Source organism: Tachypleus tridentatus, chromosome 6, assembly GCF_004210375.1.
Source record: "Tachypleus tridentatus isolate NWPU-2018 chromosome 6, ASM421037v1, whole genome shotgun sequence".
Taxonomy (NCBI): Eukaryota; Metazoa; Arthropoda; class Merostomata; order Xiphosura; family Limulidae; genus Tachypleus; species Tachypleus tridentatus.
Window position 1 is genome coordinate 161,312,215 of NC_134830.1, and position 25,195 is coordinate 161,337,409.

At 36.4% G+C, this 25,195-nt stretch overlaps 1 protein-coding gene across 12 annotated transcripts in view; it reads left to right on the top strand.

Annotated features, from left to right (window-relative positions):
• Nucleotides 1-25,195, top strand: part of LOC143254304 (zinc finger protein castor homolog 1-like) — a 243,484-nt gene that overhangs the window by 117,597 nt on the left and 100,692 nt on the right. For 7 of the 12 annotated variants that reach the window (XM_076509245.1, XM_076509241.1, XM_076509254.1 and 4 more), the window contains exons 2-3: nt 2,334-2,421; nt 14,026-14,151. The gene's annotated coding sequence lies outside the window, so the exon portion shown is untranslated. Of the gene's footprint in view, nt 1-2,333; nt 2,495-14,025; nt 14,152-25,195 lie in introns of all 12 variants that reach the window. The other 5 variants (XM_076509244.1, XM_076509247.1, XM_076509242.1 and 2 more) reach the window with 3 other exon arrangements.

Genomic DNA, 25,195 nt, shown 5'->3' on the forward strand with positions numbered 1-25,195 from the left:
CTTTGCCTAAAATCAAACAAACAAATTATTCAGTGGTATGCGTTGTTACTGCGAAAATTTAGTTCTCGTGAAAACTTACTATGTGTGCTAAACATAACGTGGATGTTAGGACTAACGTATTCCTGGTAGTTCAATTTAATGTCATGACAATCTTAAAAACGTGTAAGAAGTAATATAAAATACATATATCTTTCCAGACTAACAAGTAATTCTAATTGTACTAACTTAAGTTATGAAATTGGGAGAATCGACAATATTTTCTATCCCAGCATCAGAGAAAGGTTTTGAGCGCTCATTTCAGCCAAAAAAACTGCGAACTTCTCACAGCGCGTGCCTTAATAATTAGCGTATCCAAATAATTAATCTAAAGATTCGTGGATCGCGCATCGTTGCAATAAAAATGCGCCCGGATTGTTAAAGGCCGTTTGGCGAACCAGAGGAGCCCAGGAGTTGTCAAATGCGCGCTATTTGTTATTATTAGCCTACCTTTTATATGTTAGTTGAAAAATCAGGAGCAAATGGTGCGCAGATAATCCTGCGCGAAGTATTGAAATAAACAGAATACACTAGTTCCTGTTGCATTTTAAAGAATGTCTTCAATAGCACCGTTCTGAGAACACAAACAACATAAAGGAACTAATCTGACCCTGGAGAATCGTATAATTGTTGGTCTGCGCAGAAGCAGTGTCCGAAATCGGATTCTCATTTGCATCTCATCGCCCATTCCTTATAAAGCAACAACTTCATCACAAAGAACCCAGTGATGAACCAAAAATATCAATATTTTTGCACACGATCACGTATACATTTTGTTAGCATACATCATTAGTTTGGGCCCCGGCATGGCCTGGTGGGTTAAGGCGCTCGACTCGTAATCTGAGGGTCGCGACTTAGAATCTCCGTCGCACCAAACATGCTCACTCTTTCAGCCGTGGGGGCGTTGTAATGTGACGATGAATCCCACTATTTGTTGGTAAAAGGGTAGCCCAAGAGTTGGCGGTGGGTGGTGATGACCAGCTGTCTTCCCTCTAGACTTATACTGCTAAATTTGGGACGGCAAGTGCAGATAGCCCTTGTGTAGCTTTGCGCGAAATTCAAAAAAACAAACAAACAAATAATTATTAGTTTCTGTGAAATGCCATGTTCTCCACCCTGTAGAACACTCGTCCTCAGATATACTTTCTCTGTACGTGATTCCTGGCGACAGTTTTCGATTGATTCGGTTCTCTTACTTCTTTGAGTACAAGTGATATAATAATTATTTTTGTGTGTGTTTTTAGTAGAAAAACAACGTGGATATTCTAACCTAACTTTAGTAAGACTTGTATGTATATTTCAACTGTTAAAACTTTCGCACAACATAAGACCTATCTCACAGATCAGTACACAATTTTCAACTTATAAAGTGAAATGAAGACGGTCAACATCTTCTGCTGCCAACTCCTGCCTCACTGAATAGCGCAACGACGGTCACAAAGTATTCACCACGAATTTTAGGATTTGGTGTCCAAGCTCGCTAACTTTAAAGATGTGTTTCTGTACCGTGTACTGTTTAATTTCTATCGACAAATCGCAAAGTATATTATTATTACTACTAGTTTTAAGAAATATCTATGGAATGTTAATGCCTCGTATGTATGTTTAGCTAAACATTATAACAAGCGGTTATATGTTTAATGGTCTTGGCCAGAATTTAAAAACAAATGGCAAAAATAGGAATAATGTTTTGGTGTAGTTTTTTTTTGTTTTTTTTCATTTCCTGTTTAATTCAGTGAAAGGATAAGGCCAGAGTTCAAGGTCAGACTAAAAGTGATAATAACATTTAGGAGAAATTTTTTTATTTTTTTTTACGTTTAGTTCATTTTAAAGGTTAATTCCTGTGCTTAGTTAAACATATGTCAGAGTTTCAGACCAAGATAAAGATATGAATTATACTGATACATTCTCTATTTTCTACTTAGTTCAGCACGAGAGTACAGACTATCGTAAGAATCTTCACTACTTTCTTCATATTAGTTCGTTCAGGAGATCAATCGATTTAATAAATAACTTATTATGTGGCCCAGCATGGCCAGGTGGTTGGGACGCTCGACTCGCAATCTGAGGGTCGCGCGTTCGAAACTCCGTCCCACAAAACCTGATCGCCCTTCTAGTCGTGGGAGCATTATACTGCGACGATCACGCCCACTAGTCCTTGGTGAAAAGAGTAGCTCAAGAGTTGGTGGTGATTGGTTACGGCAGGCAGGTAGCCCTCGTCTAGCTTTGCGCGAAATTCAAAAACAAACTTATCGTTTTATAAACGACAACTAATAAGTGTTTTATTGTTAAAACAGAAAGAAAACCGAGGGGCTGCATACAGAAACGGAGAGAAGACAGATGGCACTCTTACATTTGCAATCCTTTTAGTCGCCGATAGAGAAGGTAATAATGAACATTTGCAATAACACTTGCACAAAAGAGTAAACAAAGATTTCCTTGAAAACCGTGTATATTGGTATGTAAATATCTTTCTTTGAAAGTATTTAACAGTCTCTGTAAATGGTCCTTTTCGGACTTTAAGTTTAAAATGTGCAAGAAAACATTTCAACTATATGCTCTTTAGTTAGTTGGGTTTTGTTTTCGTTATTTTGTAAACTGTGATGCATTTCATGTGCAAAATTTAAAACAGACTGGTCTGTTTCTCCATTTCCTCTCATTTTAAAGCAACGAGATTCGTGAAAATAATAATACAAGTATTTTATTCATACAAACAAGAGTGAACTCGAACACAGTTCTCCACTATGGCAGTTTATACTTCACACAAAGAATACTTTCATCATCGACTCTATGTAACGATGTGTTATTCCTGTGATAATCTTGTTTCTTTTCTATGGCATCTTTCACTGAAGTGCCTCTTAATTTAATATGTGGTCCATCGTGACCTGGTTCTAAGGTTAGCTCGTCTAGATTCGCGAGTTCGAATCTTGTCACCCTATAAGCCAACCCTTTAAGCAGTGGTGTCGTTCTAATAAGAGAAGACTTTCATATTATCAGTTGGTGAAAGAATAAGCCCAAGAGTTGGCGATTGTGACCAGTTGTCTTCCTTCTACTACTATCACATCAAAGGTTAGAGACAGCTAGAGTACAAGAGTTTACCAGCTGCCTTCCTTCTACTACTATCACATCAAAGGTTAGAGACAGCTAGAGTACAAGAGTTTACCAGCTGCCTTCCTTCTACTACTATCACATCAAAGGTTAGAGACAGCTAGAGTACAAGAGTTTACCAGTTGTCTTCCTTCTACTACTATCACATCAAAGGTTAGAGACAGCTAGAGTACAAGAGTTTACCAGCTGCCTTCCTTCTACTACTATCACATCAAAGGTTAGAGACAGCTAGAGTACAAGAGTTTACCAGCTGCCTTCCTTCTACTACTATCACATCAAGGTTAGAGACAGCTAGAGTACAAGAGTTTACCAGCTGCCTTCCTTCTACTACTATCACATCAAAGGTTAGAGACAGCTAGAGTACAAGAGTTTACCAGCTGCCTCTTCCTTCTACTACTATCCCATCACAAGGTTAGAGACAGCTAGAGTACAAGAGTTTACCAGCTGCCTTCCTTCTACTACTATCACATCAAAGGTTAGAGACAGCTAGAGTACAAGAGTTTACCAGTTGTCTTCCTTCTACTACTATCACATCAAAGGTTAGAGACAGCTAGAGTACAAGAGTTTACCAGCTGCCTTCCTTCTACTACTATCACATCAAAGGTTAGAGACAGCTAGAGTACAAGAGTTTACCAGCTGCCTTCCTTCTACTACTATCACATCAAAGGTTAGAGACAGCTAGAGTACAAGAGTTTACCAGCTGCCTTCCTTCTACTACTATCACATCAAAGGTTAGAGACAGCTAGAGTACAAGAGTTTACCAGCTGCCTTCCTTCTACTACTATCACATCAAAGGTTAGAGACAGCTAGAGTACAAGAGTTTACCAGCTGCCTTCCTTCTACTACTATCACATCAAAGGTTAGAGACAGCTAAAGTACAAGAGTTTACCAGCTGCCTTCCTTCTACTACTACCACATCAAAGGTTAGAGACAGCTAAAGTACAAGAGTTGACCAGCTGCCTTCCTTCTACTACTATCACATCAAAGGTTAGAGACAGCTAAAGTACAAGAGTTTACCAGCTGCCTTCCTTCTACTACTACACATCAAAGGTTAGAGACAGCTAGAGTACAAGAGTTTACCAGCTGCCTTCCTTCTACTACTACCACATCAAAGGTTAGAGACAGCTAGAGTACAAGAGTTGACCAGCTGCCTTCCTTCTACTACTATCACATCAAAGGTTAGAGACAGCTAGAGTACAAGAGTTGACCAGCTGCCTTCCTTCTACTACTATCACATCAAAGGTTAGAGACAGCTAGAGTACAAGAGTTGACCAGCTGCCTTCCTTCTACTACTATCACATCAAAGGTTAGAGACAGCTAAAGTACAAGAGTTGACCAGCTGCCTTCCTTCTACTACTATCACACGAATAGCACGTGGACCTTAACTTTTACCGATGAATAAAACGTGGATTCTTATATTACTTCTGTATGAACAAACATCCTACCCTGAAATCTTTCTTACAAACAGTTTTCTTGCTGTCATTTTAATGGTTTAATATACACCCCCACCCCATTATTTTTACACCCTCTTGGTTCATATGACCTTGGAATTCTAGAAGTAAAAGTTTATTTCACGAGTACAAAGTGCTTTTATCAAAGACACGGTTTCATATTTTTTGTGTCATTGTTACGTTTTCTAAGCTTTGTGCACTCACGTAATATGCATGCTTTTGAAGCATCTTCCATATACGTTCATAAATCAATCATACTATATTCCTATTTAAAAAACAACAACAAATGCTTTAATATAAACAACTAATATTATTTGTGTGTTTTCCTGAGACAAAAAGAGAGTGAGAGAAAAATGACAAACTTGTGGTTAAACTCAATTATTTTGGAAAGGAGTGGAATTTATGTGTTCTTACAAAATTGTAATCCGTCAAAATTTCATTAGGGTGCTTGATCTCTGAATGAATATTCGAGGCTTGCGTTTCTTTGCTGCAAAATGCGTAATACACATTTTAGGTCTGTGGTACGCTATAAAATCGGAAGTTAAACATCACTATTCAGCCATACAAGAGTACCCCAAGAGATAGCAGTGGGTGCTATTGACCAGCTGCCTCCCTCCTATTCTGCCAATTCAAAAGTAAGGGCAATTATGCGCAGATGAACTTATGTGTAGTTTCGCGCGAAATTTTTGAAATAAAATCATCATTTTTGTTCTGTGTCTTGTTATGTGAGATCGGGTATTGTTATTTTATTATTTATTTCAGATGTTCATTTCTAAGACTCATTTTCCTTCGCCCTTTGACTAGGGTGCTCCAGGACTGATTATATATCTTGATACACGTACCTCCTGTGTGAATATTGAACCCTGGGGAAAAGAAGTGAAAACGTTGCCTCAGGCTTAATACATGGAGTATACGTTAATAACAGGGCTTAGAGGGCAACGGTTATAAAGTCTACAATAAAGCAGAGAGTAATGGGTTATTGTTCTAACTCAGATTACAGATTGGATCCCTAATTACGTCACTCGCTTGGGTCTCATGACCTTTGGAAGATTACAGAAGGTTTGTTTTATGTAGTTTGGTAATTTTTTCTTTATTATCTTGTGAAACTACGCTACCTGGGAAAGAAGAATCAATCTTTTGGAAGGACCAAATAAACTAATCTCTGATTGGTTCGTGAAGGGGGCATCCACCTTTCTTTTGGTTTTTCTTCAGACTTTAGCAGGGGATAAAATAACGCGAGTGACACTAATGGTTGTTCACTTGTGTCAGTTTCTATTACAGTTCTAAACGAGTAGAATCATAGGAGCATATATATATATACGTAGTCCGAAGACGTGCCAGGAAATGTATCCTTTCCTAGAGGTCTATTATCTTTAATACTGATCACTAGAGCCCATGGATTTTGTCTATGTTGTCCATAGGAAATGATAGATGACGTGGAGAGCTTGGCTGATTCTTCCTTTTCCACTTGGAAAATAAATTTGAGCTTTTTGAAAAGTTACTTATCGTACTATAAAATCTCTTTACCAATGACTGCAAAAAAATAAATAAATAAATAAAGATACCCGCTTTGTAACGTGAGGAGTGTGGGAAACAAATCTAGCGAAACATATTTGACTAAAATTCGTGCCTAAAATAATTCCGGAAATCCCCGTACGTTGATTTCCTGTTGCAAAGGTCGATTGTCTTCCAGATCATTACAAAGCGTGTTCCGTTTGGTTTTTAATCTTGATGGAAATAGATAACAGTTAACTTTCATTGGCTCGTTGGTGTCTGTCGGTTGACAACGTACGCCACACGTTTCTACCTAAATTTTAATGAGTAGCTTCGTTTTTGTAGTACCACGTGACCACAGTAGCTATCAGCGTAACACCCATTCAACTGGTGAAGGAATATATCCGAGATCGAGGTGTACTAGTGTAGATTTCTACCATCGTTCGTAATTAAAACATCATAAGAAAGAAATAAGATTAGAGAGTAGCTTTTAAACCTTTTTAAAAATTGTTTCTCGCACATCTTACAAGACGTAAATACTAGCAATAAACGCATGAATTTTTAATATATTCATTCCATATAAAAACAGTATGTAAACTTCACAATGAGTAAAGTAAAGATTTTAATCTAGAGAAACAGTAGGTAGATAAAAAAACCTGTGGCCAGTCCGGAGCAAAGTAATAGATACGGTACGGTTAGGATAGAGAATCTCAAAAAGGTTTTGCAATACAGTTGAAGGTATCTTTAACAAGATAATAAACATGAATTTCAAGTTGGCTGAACATTCTCATAATTCCAGCTACAGACAAAATCAAAAGTTGTCATTAACAGAAAAAATGGACCAAGAAAACGGATACGCATTAATCCTAATCGACCACGTAACTGTCAAGTCATCACGTTGCAACTCCAGTAGCCAACTGTACTTGTTGTGTCTTTAAACGTCGTCCTGAAAGCTGACATCCTATTCAAGTGGAAAAAAGCTTGCCAAGTTGCTTGATGTAAATGATACAATATTCGTCTCTGCTTTTTTCCACAATTGCAGTGTCAGGAAGAAATGCATATCCATGTAGCGATCAACAATGGGTTTAAGAGCAACATAAGTTTTACAACATTGTTTTTACAAAGTGTGATTAACCTTCAAGAAAGCACATTACGCCTAGCTGTAGCGATCAACAATGGTTATAAGACCAGCACATGTCTTACAAAGTTGTTTTTATAAAGTGCGATTTACCCTCAATAAAACACACTACGCCTAGCTGTACAGAGCACATAGTGTACTTGTATTTTCTGTAGACGTATATTCGTTCTTCAGCTTGTAGCCTGAAGTGAAGTACTGTGTTACAAAATATTCAATAAAGTTGATTTTTGTTCTGTTGATGTGTCAAGGATTCGAACCCGAAACCTTCACATTACGAGTGGAACGCTTTAACCACCTGACCATGCTGGGGCCTCAGCAGATTCCTTATAGCAATAACAACTAATCTTGACTTTATTTTTCACAGTTTGCTCTCATGAAGTCACAAAATCTAACTCCCTGTGTCGTTTGATAACGTCTTCAAAAACTCCGTACGGTATAACATAATTGTAACATCAGATATATAATTTGCACTTGTTTTGATTTTAAAATTTATCCTACAGTTTACATAAGGACTATTCGCTCTTAGCCGTTCCTAGTCTCTAACTGATAGATTTTAAGGGGGAGGCAACTGGTCAACAATACTCGCCGCCAACTCTCGGATTACTCTTACTTAACCGTCGATCTTATTGAGCAAAAGTGCGAAACGGGATGCGAACCATAAACCTTGGCATTCACAGTTATGGTCACGATAACCACTAAGACACACCTGGCTCTGACCAGTAAGTAGCTCATGTCACAACACGAAACAAAGAAACTTAGGGTCAAGAAATGGTCAATTTCAATCAAGTGTCGCTCAGTTTTGCATGAGAACAAAACAAATCTGATCTCTACAGTAACAGAAATGGTGGCGATTTTGAATGTTAACCGATTAATTATTCTATTACATATCAAAGCGATGATTACAAAACTTGCAAATGAAGCGGTAAAAATAAGATAATAGACTTGCCATGTGGGTTTGGGTTACCTATCTCTCTAGAGTATAGATTTTGCAATAATTTATCTCTGCAGTATAGTTTTGATAGTTTCCAACAGTAACTCAATGCTAAAATAATGAACCTCATTAAATACTAACGTGCTTTCCTATATTTTGTGCTATTTTTTCAAACAGACAAAAATGATTCAATATGTAGACCCTACTTATAGTGTACAATATGTGAACAAATTGGTAATTTTACGGTTAACTAAAGTCTTGGATCTTTACATCAGTCTAATCTAAAAGTATTGTTTTAGGGTTAAACTAAAGTCTTGGCTCTTCACACCACTCTAATATAAAAGTACTGTTTTAGGGTTAAACTAATGTCCTGGATCTTCACACCACTCTAATATAAAAGTACTGTTTTAGGGTTAAACTAATGTCCTGGATCTTCACACCACTCTAATATAAAAGTACTATTTCAGGGTTAAACTAATGCCCTGGATCTTCACACCACTCTAATATAAAAGTACTATTTCAGGGTTAAACTAATGCCCTGGATCTTCACACCACTCTAATATAAAAGTACTGTTTTAGGGTTAAACTAATGTCCTGGATCTTCACACCACTCTAATATAAAAGTACTATTTTAGGGTTAAACTATTGTTCTGGATCTTCACAGCAGTCTAATCTAAAAGTACTATTTTAGGGTTAACCTAGAGTCTCGGATCTTCACACTACCCATATCTAAAAGTACTCACGAAAGTTTTGTCCCATCATCTTTATTCGATTTGTTTGTGTTTGATCGATTTCGTACAAAGCTAATAGTTGGATAACTGTGCTAGTCGTAGTTAATTTAGAAGTAATAGCCTGGAGAAGAAGTAGCTGGCCAACAGTCCCCCCCCACGCCAATTCTTGTGGTATTCTTTATCAATTAAAAGTGAAGAAATTAGCCATCACATTACGTAAATATTTGTGTAAAATCCGCAAATCGTCACAAATACAGTTTCTCTTTGTTTTGGCGCAAACATATGCACTATAGGGATGTCCATTGCGAGGACATCCCCAAAATGTAGCGTTAGAGACCCTATAGCTTACCGCTAAGTCATCAAGGGACGCGTAATAAACATCAATTTTAAGGTAGACCAGAGAAATTAAATTTTTCATGAATTCTAGTTATGAGATTTGCATTAGTCCTTTGTTAGCTCAGCGGTAATCCTGAAGTTTCATAACACTAAAAATCGTGTTTCGATACCCGAGTAGTGCGGAGCACAAACAGACAATTATATAGCTTTGTGTTTGTTTGTTTTTGAATTTCGCGAAAGCTAAACGAGGGCTTCCTGCGCTACCATCCCTAATTTAGCAGTGTAAGCCTGGAGAGAAAATAGCTAGTCAATACCACCCAACTCTTGGGCTACTCTTTTACCAACAGATAGAGGGATTGACCGTCAAATTATAACGCTCCCATGGCTAAAACGGCATGTTTGATGTGAATGAGATTCGAACTCGTAGCCCTCAGATTACGAGTCGAGCGCCCCCTAACCACCTGATCATGCCGGGCCTGTAGCTTTGTGCTTTGCAACAAACAAACAACATTAATCGCTATTTCCATATCACTTAATACTATATGGACTGGGTGTGGCCTAGTGGTCAACATGCAGAATTCCGAAACCGAGAATCACGGTTGGCGCCCCACTGCCGTAAAATCGTGCTACGCCCTTTAAGATTGTGGGGACTTTATAAAAGTGACGGTTACCCCCCTCCCTATTCAATCATAGACTGCTGCTCACCAGCTTTCTTCCTTCAGTTCTGTCAGTTAAGGACGTCTAGCGCCAATACCTCTTGCGCACCTTTAAGCAAACATTCAAAACTCAGAACCAAATTCATGTCAAAACTTCAAATGCGCTGAATTTTAAAACTGTATTCGACATTTCGTGAACAATGAAGACATTAATGAGACAGACAATACGCTGACGGCGTTGCTATTTGAAATATCTCGTCAGAGCGTTGTAAACAAACATTTAAAAGACCGTGACGAAGTGAAAAATAACCACTTTATGTAAAGAAAAAAAAGTAGTTAACCACAACGTATTCAAGCTGACTGTCGGTAGCTGGAACCCCGCCCACTTCCTCCCATTCAACAATAATGATTCGATAAACTGTATTGCCACAGGGCATCTATATAATTTAGATTACAACAAAAACATTTTTCTGTTACTCTTTGGTGAGTTTGTTTAGCTGGTATCTCAGTTTCCTTCTTTGATCTTTCTTTCCCACACTTCGTTTAACCTTTTGTTTAACGGGTGAATTAAAACGGGAATTAAACTAAGGATTCTCCTCATAAAAACTTGAAAACTAAATATCCAAACCAAGCATAATTTTTCCATCTTTTTACTCATACAGTTTTTAGACCTACCAGTTTTCTCTTTACTTTGTTGACAAAATAAAATGAAGCGTGGAAAGTCTATAGTTTTCCGTAATGTTAAGTACTCTAAACTTGGCCTGATGAGGGCAAACTATGTTTTTCGACCTCGCACTGAGAAAACTGGTAATTTTCTGATAGAAAAAGAGGGGTGACAAATATTACAGGAAAACAGGATTTCAGTGTTCATCTTCCTGTTAGGATGATGATTCATAACGGGGCAGCGTGTTTATTCAGTTATTAAAGAGGACAGCACCTGCACTGTGATGTCAGGGCATTTAGAGAGCAGAGTGCAAAACAGGTTTAAGGGAGAGGGCACTGAAAACTTACTCGGCTGTTGAAGATGAACAATGGATTCTTAAATCTATGGACAAACTAAGAGTCTACAGGATTTTTAACTGATTTTTTATTTCATTTTATGAGAGGTTCAAAAATAGGTTAACGTGTCATACATCTCGCTGCTATTAGCCAAATCTTAATATTTACTCTTTCAATGGACTTAAAATGCTAAAAATCGGATATCGATACCAGTGGCAGGCAAAAATACAGATGAACCATTGTGTAGCTTTGCGCTTAACAACCAACCAGACTCAAACTAAGAAATATTTAGTCTGTTTACAATGTTGCCAAACTCATGTTACCCGAGACTTTACAAGTAGCTTATTTAAATCGTTGCGAAACTCTAGTAGCTATCACCCACATCTTTATTTTAGTTTGTCTACAACGTTGCAAATTGTTACATCTTTCTTAAAGCTACAGAATCAAGCCTATCTGAGAGATTGGAAACTTTAAGAACTTATCGTCATTCCTAACATTTACTTTTATAACAATCGTTAACTCTAAAGAGACTTAAGAAATTGTATCTGGTGACAACGCCCATAACATCCTCATTTTTCAGTACCTGTCGCTTACCTATTTAATGGTTCTTTTAGCCGCGGCATAATGGCTCACAGAATGGCTCTATTTTTGTATTTTATGAAATACAAATTTTTATTTGATATCTTCGCCATTTCTTGACCGATTTGAGATCTAGTTGCAATGTGGGACTCAGAAGGTCAAGCCCTTTCGACTGATGTATTTGACCACGCTCAAGGTCTCATAGATTAATTTACTCCCATCCTGCTGAAACGATTTTAAATCTGAGGGTTGGCTGGTATAAATCCTGATGAGTAATAAAAATGAATCAGACATACGCGCACACCACACTTTGTTTTGATAGCGAACAAAACTAAAACTAATAAAAAGGGCAAAAAAATTCCATATATTAATTTCATCTAGTCTTGCCTAAAAAAATTCAAGTTCGCGATTGTTGTGGATTCTCTCTTGTTTTACTTGTAGAATTTGGACGCCAGCAACATATTTTCTGTTAAAAGAAATTTACACAAAAATACAAATCTAACAATTTATATTAAGCATCAACTGTTTTAACTACCAAGTTCTGTTATTAAATTAAAGAAATGTGTAAACTATGGACGATGATATGAACCCATTAATAACAAAAAAAAAATTATTAAATTTCGTCATATACAAAAACACTTTATTTTTCTTATGTTAAAAGTGTTTGTTTTTCTTTCTAAAACCAACTATGTTATTAGAATGTTAACGAAACATAACCCCTGGCGGATCACATCTAAGTTTGCAACCTTGCTTGCTGCTCGTCTTTGTCGGGTTTTGGGTTTTATAGACCAGGGAGGGTCAGGTTCGTTTGGATCTCTTCCTTCTCTCTGTGTCATTAATTTGTTCACTGTGGGATGTTGATGGTGAAACTGCCTGTGGGTCGAGGTAAATATCACTTGTTCCGCCCCCTTTCAGGTCAAATATCCATATATGAACCAGTTCACTACTCAATAACATATGTCATTAAAATAAAACCCTTTCTTAAGTGTTGAAATATCAACGTTAAATTAGAGTGGGTTTTATAGTTTAGTAATAAGTGGCATTAAGACATTATTATTTCTAAAATAGATATTAACGTGTGAGAGGTGCGCTATTTACATCATGTATGAAGTGGCTATCAAACCCACATAGTAAATCGTTTTGTGCCAATTTTTCTGAAAGTAATTTAGAGAATTATGCAAGAGTCACGGCTGTGATTTGAATATTTGTGTATGAATTTTGATGAAGGACTGAAAGTAACTTCATATGCTTTGCTAAAACACTCGTGGGTTTACAATGTTAAATTTCTGGTTTCTATTTCCCGAAGTAAGCAAAACGCAGAGAGTCTATTACATAGTTTTCCGCTACAAGGACAACAACAACGAATCGTAATGTCACTAAACAGGTCAACCATTTGAATTTCTGTAACCACTTGGTTAAATTCCAAAGACCATTAAAAGACTTTCCGTGCATTGGTAAATTTAATATCAACATTTTACCAAAGTGAGGAATATTTTCAAGTTCGATACGTCATCTCCAACATCCATGCCTTAATAAAGTCACTGATGTATTCTTGACAAACCAATGTTATGTTTAAGATGTTTCAACTGGAAACCAAACTTTGGGCTGATGATATTTTTTCCTGGCAAGTACTTGTTAGTTTTTTTTAATTTTGCGCAAAGCTACTCGAGGGCTATCTGCACTAGCCGTCCATAATTTAGCAGTGTAAGACTAGAGGGAAGGCAGTTAGTCATCACCACCCAGCGCCAACTCTTGAGCTACTCTTTTACCGACGTCACATTGTAACGCCCCCACGTCTGAAAAGGCAAGCATATTTTGTGTGACGGGGATTCGAGCCTACGACCCTCGGATTTCCTTGGAAGTGAATCCTGTGTTGATGAAGTTTGTTTTTTTTTTAGAAAACTAACTCTACTTTGTAAATTTGTTCAAGACGCCATCTTAATCCCCCCCCCAGTGGCAGAGCAGTTTATTTGCGGACTAACAACGCTAGAATCCGATTTTCGATACCCGTGGTGGGCAGAGCACAGATAGCCCATTGTGTAATTTTTTGCTTAATTGCAAACAAACAAACCATCTTAATAGAAAACAGGGATGGATGAAGGCTGTTTCGTCTTCCCGTGAGGTGATCTCTGTTGAAGATTTACGATTCGTTATTAAATGTAGCAGTTTATAGATAAATGCAGAGCAAATATGACATTTATATACATAATATAAAAAACCCGATAATCCAACCAAGTACCAATGTTAGGAAGACGCTCAAAATATACTCCCCCTTTCTTAGGTAATTAAAACTTGAACAATTACGAGGCAGAGAGGAACATTTTTATTGTTACAACTTGTAGAAGCTTGAAACAGCTTGAATTAAATAGCACGCCACCTTCACGAAACTCCGACAACCATGCTAGCTCACAATTCTTTGTACTGCTTCCAAGGGTATGACCTGACCTCTAGTGATGGCGAGTGTTAACAACAAGCGTCTTATCTCTAAAATAGGCAATTATTTCAACTAACCGTAGAGACGTTCTACTGAAATTCAGTGTAATTTTATGATTTCTTTTCTTTGTAGGTCCCATTCCATAAGGTTGCCTATTATACCGGAAAGGGATTTTTATCCCTGAACCTGGTGTCAAGCACACGTGACAGCAACGCCTACCGCGTATAGGAACAACCTCTTGCTTGTTCTCCCAAATAGGTAAAAACTAAGTTTAAAATAAAGTAAATTTTAAATACATGTGATAAAGCAAGCCTTCAGGGAAAAACGCACACTACTGAGGGCAAGAAACATTCGCACATAAAACTTGTATTTTGTATACATGTTAGCTAATCACCAGATGGCGGTTGAACGCGCTTTTCATAACAATTACAGGCACGCCGATATAAAGTATTAGAATCCTGGCCCTTTAAATAGAATACATTAATGTTTTAAGACCACCATTCCTACAAAGCTGAAAAATAAATTTGTGAACAAAGCAAAAAGTGTTTCCAAACTTTTACCCTAATTCCAACGCGTGTTTTTTATTTGTATTTACCCTTATAGCATATGTACTTACTTGAATAAAATGTGTGTTAAATAAGCATTTTAAGTCCTTGGATGACCTATATTGTAATTAGAATTGTTTCCATTTGTCAAAAGTAATTTGTTTTTGCTTTTTTTGAGGAAGTGACTGATGTCGGCCATTCACCCAATAAATGCATAAAAGGAGTATCAGGGTGGGGTATAAATGGTTATGGGTTGGTTGGTATGTAACGGTTAATATCACCTTTAAAAAGGCTGTTTGAAATATGTTAGATTAAACATATAATCAAATTCGTGACAACAAAGCCACACAGAGAGAGAAATCAAAATCAAAAGACAACGTTAAAACCGTGGGTTGAAACTTCTTTCTGATTCAGTACAAAAGTAGCCTCAAAAACCGTTACAGTTCTATGAAGAATTTAATAAAATATATCAAAGTTCGAGAGCTCTGATAAATAGATTGCCTTTGAAGGTAGACCTTCCACGGGACTGTTGGTTGATCTCCGAGATAAGATGGGTTTACTAATAGAGCGCTTGTTTCTTTGATTTTGAATTTCGCGCGAAACTACACGAGGGCAATTTGCGCTAGTCGTCCCTAATTTTGCAGTGTAAGACTAGAGGGAAGGCGGCTAGTCATCACCATCCACCGTCGACTCTTGGGCTACTCTTTTACCAACGAATAGTGGGATTGATCGCAAACATTATAACGCCCCACCGGTGAAAGGATCAGCATGTTTGGTGCGACTGGGATTCAAACTCGCGTCCCTTGGATTACGAGTCGAGTGCCTTAACCACCCGGCCATGCCGGGCGTAAAATGGTTCCCACGCCGGGAATCGAACACGGGCCTTCTGGGTGATATTCTTGAATTATGATTACGCGTACATTTTAACCTTTCTTTATGCACCACAGTTCACTTAAATTACTTGAAACTGATGCAGTAGTGCGCCCTTGTTTTATGTTCTGGAAAACGTAGTCGCTCAACTTAAGCTAAGCCTGAAAAAGTAGTTTGGACTTTTTATCAGCTTCCCAAGTAACAGAAAATCACACTAATTGAAACCCTCCGGCATCGCTAAACCTTCAGCCTTTAAATCAGGCGTACTACATGTGACGCAGCATAAAACAGAAAAATCTAAATATTTCTGCATTAGCCCTCTACAACCACGGATTATTAAAATGAAGCAGAAAAACTGCCCTCTTTGAATTTCTTTCGTAAGCAGGTCTACATACCATACTTTGTTTTTGCGTGTGAAATATATCTTGCTACTTTATAAACGGGTTTTTTGCCAAGAAGTAACTTATCCACACCAAACTTCAAACCAGTTTTTCGATTTTTTGATTATTATTCAACCCCCCCCCTCATCCATCTGGTTAACAGTGTATTGAATATAGTTTTAAAAGTTTTAGTTTTCATTGTTCATTGATCTAAAGGGTACTTATCTTTCGCATCTCGTTACCTAATGAAAGCCCCCTGTTAGTACAGCGGTAAGTCTACGGATTTACAACGCTAAAAGAAAACACACACACACATACCTGATGAAGAAATATGCATGTCACAAGAGTCATACATCATGAAGTAAAGTGGGAGCTTCTGAAGAAGATACAATACACTTGTCCGTCTTAAACTCAAACCGGGAACGCTTGTTACCATGGTGCTGGGGAAAACACTCTTCAACAGTTGTCTTAGACCTGTTAGCCCGCACTGGTATCAAACATTAGTGAAATAGGTTTTACGTTTTTGTGTTTATTTATATGTATTTCCTGTCTCTTTGCTTATCATATTAAAATAATTGATGGACAATCTTTTGTCTTTTCTTAAAATAAAAGGTTGGTACTTATTTTTTTGTTTGTTTTAGCGCAAAGCTACAAAATAGATTATATTATCTGTCCACCACGGAGAACGGAACCCCGGAATTTAGGGATATAATTCTATAAAGAAACCACTAACCCACTGTCGACTTTTACCCAATTACTTTACTTTTGGTGGTTTTATTTCTAGTTTGCAGAGAAACTGTGCACACAGTTTTAAAGATTCATAACCAACACTTGTTTTATGTTTCCGCCATATAATTTTCAGAAGTGGTAATACTTTTAGGGCTAATTAAAGAGAGAGGAAGGTGAAAGGTTTTTATTTATTTTTATTTTATCCATGTGAGCATGCGCTGAATTATTTCTGTGAGTTACTTATGTATTGTCAGAGTCAGCGAGGGACTTTGATGTTCTCGAGAGTGTATTCGAATATCATAATTATTCTTCCATACTTACATTGATAATCGACCATAAACTGAAGTTATTTGTTGATGAAGAGGTAATTATGATTAGATAACTGCTACTAGAATATATTATAGTAGTTTATAAGCGGCCATTTCGTAAATCGAGTTGTTAGAAAACATTTTAAGAAGTGTAATTTTCTTCACTCTGGAGAAAAAAAGTTATACCATATTTTTTTCAATTACATGTATACAAATAATTATAGTTCGTTATTGCAGAACATAAAGTACTTATTGGTTGTTTTCAGAACATAAAGTGCATATAGTTTGTTTTTTAAAAACAGAAAGTCCTTATAGTTTCTTTTTAGAACACAAAGTGCATATAGTTTGTTTTCAGGACATAAAGTGCTTATAGTTTGTTTTTGGCACAGAAAGTCCTTGCAGTTTCTTTCAGAACATAAAGTGCTTATAGTTTGTTTTATAGAACATAAAGTCCTTGTAGGTGGTTGTTTAGAACAGAAAGTCCTTGTAGTTTGTTTTCAGAACATAAAGTGTACATAGTTTGTTTTTTAGAACAGAAAGTCCATGTAATTAGTTTCCCCAACACAAAGTGCATATAGTTTGTTTTTTCCAAAAACAGAAAATCCTTGTAATTTGTTTTCCGAACACAAAGTGCATTTGTTTTTTTAAACAAAAAGTCCTTGTAATTTTTTGAGAACACAAAATGCATAGTTTGTTTTCAGAACATAAAGTGCATATAGTTTGTTTTCTAGAACAGAAAGTCCTTGTAGTTTGTTTTCAGAACAGAAAGTATTTGTAGTTTGTTTTCAGAACATAAAGTCCTTGTAGTTTGTTTTCAGAACATAAATTTCTTGCAATTTGTTTTCGGAACATAAAGTCCTTGCAATTTGTTTTCAGAACATAAAGTACATTGTTTTTTAGAACAGAAAGTCCTTGTACTCTGTTTTCAGAACATAAAGTGCTTATAGTTTGTTATTTAGCATAGAAAGTCCTTGCAGTTTGTTTTCAGAACATAAAGTGCTTATAATTTGTATTTAGAACAAAAAGTCCTTGCACTTTGTTTTCAAAACAGAAAGTCCTTGCAGTTTGTTTTCAAAACAGAAAGTCCTTGCAGTTTGTTTTCAGAACATAAAGTCCTTGTAGTTTGTTTTCAGAACATAAAGTCCTTGTAGTTTGTTTTCAGAACAAAAAGTCCTTGTAGTTTGTTTTCAGAACATAAAGTCCTTGTAATTTGTTTTCAAAACATAAACTGTTTATAGTTTGTTTTTTAGCACAGAAAACCCTTGCAGTTTGTTTTCAGTACATAAAGTGCTTATAGTTTGTTTTTTAGAACAGAAGGTCCATGTTGATTGTTTTTTGGAACATAAAGTCCTTGTAGGTTGGTTTTTGGAACAGAAAGTGCGTCTACTTTGTTTTTAGAATATAAAGTCCTTGTAGTTTGTTTTCAGAACATAAAGTGCTTATAATTTGTATTTAGAACAGAAAGCCCTTGCAGTTTGTTTTCAGAACAGAAAGTCCTTGCAGTTTGTTTTCAAAATATAAACTGTTTATAGTTTGTTTTTTAGCACAGAAAGCCCTTCCAGTTTGTTTTCAGAACATAAAGTGCTTATAGTTTGTCTTTTAAAACAGAAAGTCCCTGTAGATTGTTTTTTTGAAACAGAAAGTGCATATATTTTTTTAAAACAGAAAATCCTTGTAATTTGTTTTCAGAACATAAAGTGCATATAGTTTGTTTTTTAAAACAGAGTCTCTATAGTTTGTTTTCAAAACATAAAGTGCTCATAGTTTGATTTTTAAAACAAAGTCCTGGTAGTTTGCTTTCAGAACACAAAGTACATATTGTTTGTTTTTTTAAAGCAGAAAGTCCTTGTAGTTTGTTTTCAGAACACAAAGTGCATATAGTTTGTTTTTTAAAAACAGAAAGTCCTTGTAATTTGTTTTTAGAACATAAAGTGCATATAGTTTGTTTTTTAAAAACAGAAAGTCCTTGTAATTTGTTTTCAGAACATAAAGTGCATATAGTTTGTTTTTTGGAACAGATGGTCGTTGTAGTTTTTATACAAAATATAAAGTGCTAATAGTTTGTTTTTAGAACAGAAAGACCCTGTAATTTGTTTTCAAAACATAAAGTGCCTATAGTTTGTTTTGTAGAACAGATAGTCCTTGTAGCTTGTTTTTAAAACATAAATTCCTTGTGGTTTGTTTTCAGAACATAAAGTGCTGATTGTTTGTTTTTTCACAACAGAATTGTGTGTGTTTACATGAGTATTTTTAATACACATTTCACGGTCAAATATGTTTATTTTCATCACATTGACTTGTATCAAAATCTGTTCAATATTGGTATAAAATATCGATAATTTTTTAGTATAGTAAAGGTGAACTTTAACATGTCTTATATTGTAATCCTAACATAAAGTTGGTACTTCCGGATCTTACAAATATTTTACAAAGACGTTATGAATACATATTTGAAAACGTCGCACGGACTCTGATTAACAAAAAAAAAAATTTTTAGCCATTCCAACATGCTTGGTCAGTTGGAATTATAAGCACAAAGCTACACAATGGGATCTCTGAGCTCTGCCCACTAGGGGTATCGAAACCCGGTTTCTAGCGGTGTGAGTCCACATATATGGCACTATGGGGCGAACCTCCAACATGCTGAAATTGTCCTAACATTATTTTTTAAAGCCAATAGTCGCAAGTTTAGGCTTAACCCACAGCGAAGTGAACATTTCTAATCATTGTAAGACACATTGTTTCAATTCTTCATCTCTTTCCCCCTCACTTCTTCCCTCCCAAATTTTAATTTTAGGCTAATTTATATTAAGCACACATCACAGTTCCAATTAACTTTATCACTTGGGTAATGTGTGTTGTTACAAATCCATTTGTGTAGAGGTGTTTCAAGAACATCAGTTTCTACCCTCCTTGTGAGAACAACAAAAAACCAAACAAAACCGGAAGTTAACGAATACTTGGTCCAGATTTGGTAGATGGGAAAGGACTTTGCACCTTAACTTTCCAATTGTAAGAGTTGTTAGACTAAGAGGCCTTTTAACAGAGAATAGACATTGACTTGTTGATAAAACGGTCCAAAATGATTGCAATTCGCTCGTATCTAATGGATGGTAAAAAATATATCTCTTTCCAAATGCTCATCGTACACTGACTTAAAATAGGTTATGGGAAAGAAAGCCAATGTAGCATTCGCGTTTTGTGCATTTTTCAATTATCTAATTATAAGATCTCACTATCAAAAAATACTGAATCGACCTGGTTTTAACTCTTACATAGATATATTGTTATTGTTAATGAAGATTTTCCAGGTAAACTTCATACGTGAAAGGTAACGTTTCAGACAGTCGCTCATGTGGACTTTCTACATTACATCATTTAAATTCCACGTGACATGCAAGATTCTGGTACACTTTTGCTTTTAACCAGTCGATTTATGAGGTATAATTACAAAATAATAAAGATAAAACTCAAAAAGGTCTACAGTGAACCAAAAAGGAATTACAATTTTGTTTTGTTTTTTTAATTTCACACAAAGTTATCATGACGTCCCTGATTTCGAAACGACAGACCAGAAAGAAAACTGGCACTCAGTGTCAACTCCTGGGGTACTCCTTACCTACGTATGGTGGAATTGACTACACGAAGCCTATCTGCGTTAGCTGTCTCTAATTTAGCAATGTAAAACTAGAGGGAAGGCAGCTAGTTATCACCATTCACTGCCAACTTTGGGGCTACTCTTTTACGAACGAACAGTGGGATTGACTTGAACGTTATAACGCCTCCATGACTAAAAGGGTGAGCATGTTTGGTGTGACGGAGATTTGAACCCGCGACCCTCAAATTGCTAGTCCAGCGTCATAACCAACTGGCCACTCCGGATTAACGCTTTTGTAAAATTTAAAAAAAAAAAAAAAAAAAACATTTTTAGAGATCTTTCCTTGTATGTGTTCCCTAAATTTATTTTTACTAATCTTTTTTATTTTACAATCCTTAGATCTTGATTAAGTGCTTTTAACCCTGCTCAAACTTCAAATTCCACATTCGTGTTTCATTCACTACCATTGTATCGTGGTATTTCTGCTTATTACAACATTCTACGTAAAGAACTGACCTCCTCCCCGGAAAAAGAATAAAAAACAAAATTAAGTGAAAACATTCATTTTTTAATGTAAAACATATGTAGGGGACCCTAGAAATAATTATTGGGGTTAACTGTAAGATTGGACGATATTTTGTTTGAGATTTTGTTGTGCGACTCCGACGTTGTTAATAAATCCCTACACAACAAAGTTATGGACCTACCTACAGACCACCTGGTGTTTACATGGTTAAGAAAACAACTATGATGGTCCAACCCCGTCATTACTTTTAGGCTTAAGGTTTTAACATAGTGTATGTTATGCCAGATTAACTAACTGCATTTACTCTGCGTATGTGTGTTTCGACTTTGAGATACTGTCAGTGTTGTGTGTTTTAAATCTATCTCAATGTCATATATGACGTAACCACCATTTTGAAGGTATTGGGATGTGGTTAGCTTAGTTGTTGAAGGTATCATTTAGGCAGTGATGTGGCCTTCTTGTAGTCCAATGTCCGGAGAAAATCACTGACACTGGAAAAATAAAACGCCTTAAAGCATGAAAGTGATTTTGTATATTTATTATTCCTGTTTTGTTGTTGTTTTTTTGTACTCTCTGACGTATTTTCTGTATTCCTAACAGGAGATGTGTAATTAATACTCTTTCTGGACTCGTACCAGGAATCCCAAACTTATAATACAAGTTTAATTTATTCGCTTGTTTTCTAACGTTTTCTTCTTTCATTTTGTTGCTCGTTTTTTTCGTTTTTTCTTTGACTCAAAGTTTTCTCAAGAAACTCTTTCCACCTTGTCAGTCAACTCCTTCCGTGTGGTGCTTCAACCTGGTACCAGTCTGCCTCCAGAATCCAACAAAGCAGCACTAATATCCCCCTCTCTTCCGTCCCTACGTTTATCGTCCCCGCTGTCGAACAAACCAGTTCCAACGTTTTAATCTGTGGAGAAGATAAATTTCTCAATAGTATCGACCCCCCTTTATTTACGATACCATGGTATAAGTATTACTCGTAGAGGGCGTTTATATACTCCAGATACGGATCAAAGTTCAACGGACGCCATCTCACGACAATGACCTGCCGCTCGTTCTAAACAACTATATTTGTTTCTCTCTCAGCAACACATCGAGTTAAATGTCACTGAGAAAATCACGTAAACATTGTTGTTGTATAAACTCCAGTTACACGTTTTCCATTGTTCGTTATTCAATGGAGAGAACCAATGCTTTATAGCCCTTGGATGGAAACTAATCTGTACCATCAGGGCTGCCCTTCACCTTCATCCCTCGTCATTCCTTCTCTAGAATTAAGATTTCATCTGAAGTGAATTCGACAATAATCACTGTAAAACAAAACACTGTTTTAAATATCTTGTCTTAATAAAATACGTTTTAATCCAAGTAAGAATGACCATACTTCACAATATTGAAACCAAGCGGTATAAACTTTGCCATACAACGTATGCACCTCCTATTCCAGCGGGCTTATAATGCTAAAAACCCGGTTTCGATACCCGTGGTAGACACAACGCAGTTATTCCACTTTGTAGCTTTGTGCTTAAGACCAAACCATAGAACGTACTATTGGTGTGTCCAATGAACTTTGTGTGTGTGTGTGTGTGTGTGTGTGTGTGTTATCTAAGTTACAAGGATTTTCACGTCTACATGACACATAAATAATAAACCCAGTTGTTAAGAACTTGTTATTAATTAGTGTTTTGAAGCGAGAAATACGAATAGTTGGTACTTACAGTTATTGATCCGTGGTTCAGGAAATATACACCCACTTCCCATTGAAGTAAAATTCCGAAAAACAAATCATTAAGTAAAGGCCACTTACCTTATTGACATCAAAGGTCAAACAAGATTTCTCAAAATAATTAATTCTCTGTCGACTATTTAAAAACGAGAGGGCAAAAGCTTGGACTTTGATTAATGTAAGACCCAAGTAAATAATGGCCACTTACCTCATGGTAAAAAAAATGTCCAGTAAGATTAGTTAAAAGACTTTGAATTGATTCTCTGTGGATTATTTAGAAATGAGAGAGGAAAAGCTTATGATTACGTCGAAAAATACACATATATTAACCTATTTCGTCTTTTCAACACAGTTAGTTCTTAATACTGTGCGTTACTCATGGTTCACTGATCAACGTGCTGGGCTGCATGCCTAGAGGTCCAAAATGCCATCTTACTAAAAACACTACATTTTCAGATGTGGGCGGATTATAAAGAAATCTGTCAGTCCCAATGTTTGGGTAAAAGTAGCTGAGTAGGTGACGGGTGTTTGTGATTGTTTTGTTTACCTTCCTTTCGGTTAGCGTTCAAATTAGATGTAGCTAAACCTTTACCCTAAAGTTTTTTTTTTACCTGGTAGTTAGTTTGAAAATACCAAATATCTTATTAACCTTCCAATAAACAGGACTAGTGGTATATTTATAAGTATAAATGTATGCATAATACTATAATCTGGGATATATATTTACGTACATACTTCAAGTGGCTAACTAGTAAAATATTTTCACATAACTTGTATAGATTTATTTTAACATTTTTCCCATATGCAAACAGGATGATCAGCCTAAGGACTCAGAACGTTAAACTCAGAGGTTCGAATCTTTGAAGTAAACGTTTAAGACCGTATCGTGGTTAGTGAGAGCATTGCGTTCGCACAGGGCGCTGACTGTCCGATTAACTAACAACGTGAACTAATGGTCTGGGTTGGGAGGAAGGGCGTCGAATTTATGTCACACTGGGCACCATAAAGGATCATTATAGAACAGACTGCATTTAAAAATCATGAAGAAACAAGATCAAATCCATTATACTTTTTTAGTTTTCCAGATCCGGCATGGTTAAGTAGTTCAACTCGTAATAGAGGATCATGGGTTCGAATCTCCGTCACACCAAACATGCTCGCCCTTTAAGCCGTGGGGGCATTATAATGTGACGGTCAATCCCACTATTCGTTAGTAAGAAAATAGCTCAAGAGTTGGCGGTGGGTGGTGATGACTAGCTGTGCTCCCTCTAAGCTTACACTGCTAAATTAGGGACGGCTAGCGGAGATAGATAGCCCTGTGTAGCTCTGCACGAAATTCAAACAAACAAAGTAGAACTCCGACCAAAGCGCTTTCCAACGAAACGGAAATACGAAGTAGCACGTTATTGTTCATATGTTAAATTCGTTTCATTCAAAGTTCTGGTAGAAAATCATATATCTTAATGTGGCAAAATCATCATTTTGTGGTATCACAAAAACTAAACAGCCGAATATCATTGGAATATCATTCACTTCGTGTTTATCGTTTTATAACCGAGATTTGAGAGTGGTTTGGGACTTCGTGTAAATCTTCTAAATTATTTCTTTGTTTCTAGTACATACCGTGGTTAAAACGAATATATATATATATATATAAAGCCAAACCACAGTGCAGCGATCCCTAAACATTAATCATTCAATAAATATAATGTTTTACGCGACTCCCTTTTTTTGTTTACGCGAATTATGTGACAAAATGTAATACCCGGATATGTATTTAAATGCTACGTGGTGATTGATAGGCTGTTAAATATTATTTACAAGTTTCATACTCTCTTTGCATTGGTACTTGAAAATCATAAATGACAATAACTTCCAATCAGAGCAAGCTGTGTAATTTGGGAAAAACTAAAAATTAAAATGGTCAACTCTATAAATAACTGTATGTACTTTGATTTCCAATCCTTATGTGTAGATATGTAAGAAATACTACATTAGTTGGGTACCGTTGCTGTTACCCAATTAACGAGCAAATGAGTGTTTCGTATAGCAAAGCCATGTTGGGCCATCTGTTTAGTACACTGAGGGGAATCGAACCCCTGATTTTAGTGTTGTAAGTCCGTAGACTTACTGCGCCACCAGCGGAGAACCCCAAGTAATGAGTGTCACGATCTCCCAATTTTGCGTTTAAGTTTGGAAGGGAATAATTTTTGCTCCAGACTGAAAGCTCCAGACTTCCTATAATATCTAAATATTATAACGCCCTGTTGGTGTAAAAGCCCCAGTTTGTTGTAACAGAAGTCACAACAACTTAAACAAAACTTCTTGGATTTGTGTGGTATGATATTTTGACCCTAAAGAAATGATTTGTTTTTTCTGTATGTGCCCAGCTCTTTATTAAAAACCGGGCGACTAGGGTTAAATGTTACTTGACCAAAGACACATACTAGACGTTCCCGTCGTTGAGGAACACATCCGTTCTGAAGATCACAAGTACAGCTCACTTCCGATAGATCAGCTTTGCATTTCTTTAATTTATACATGCGTAGCACATATAGCGTGTTGTTTCGTTCAGCTAAACGCTCAGAACTCACCTCTTTATAAAACAGTAATTTCC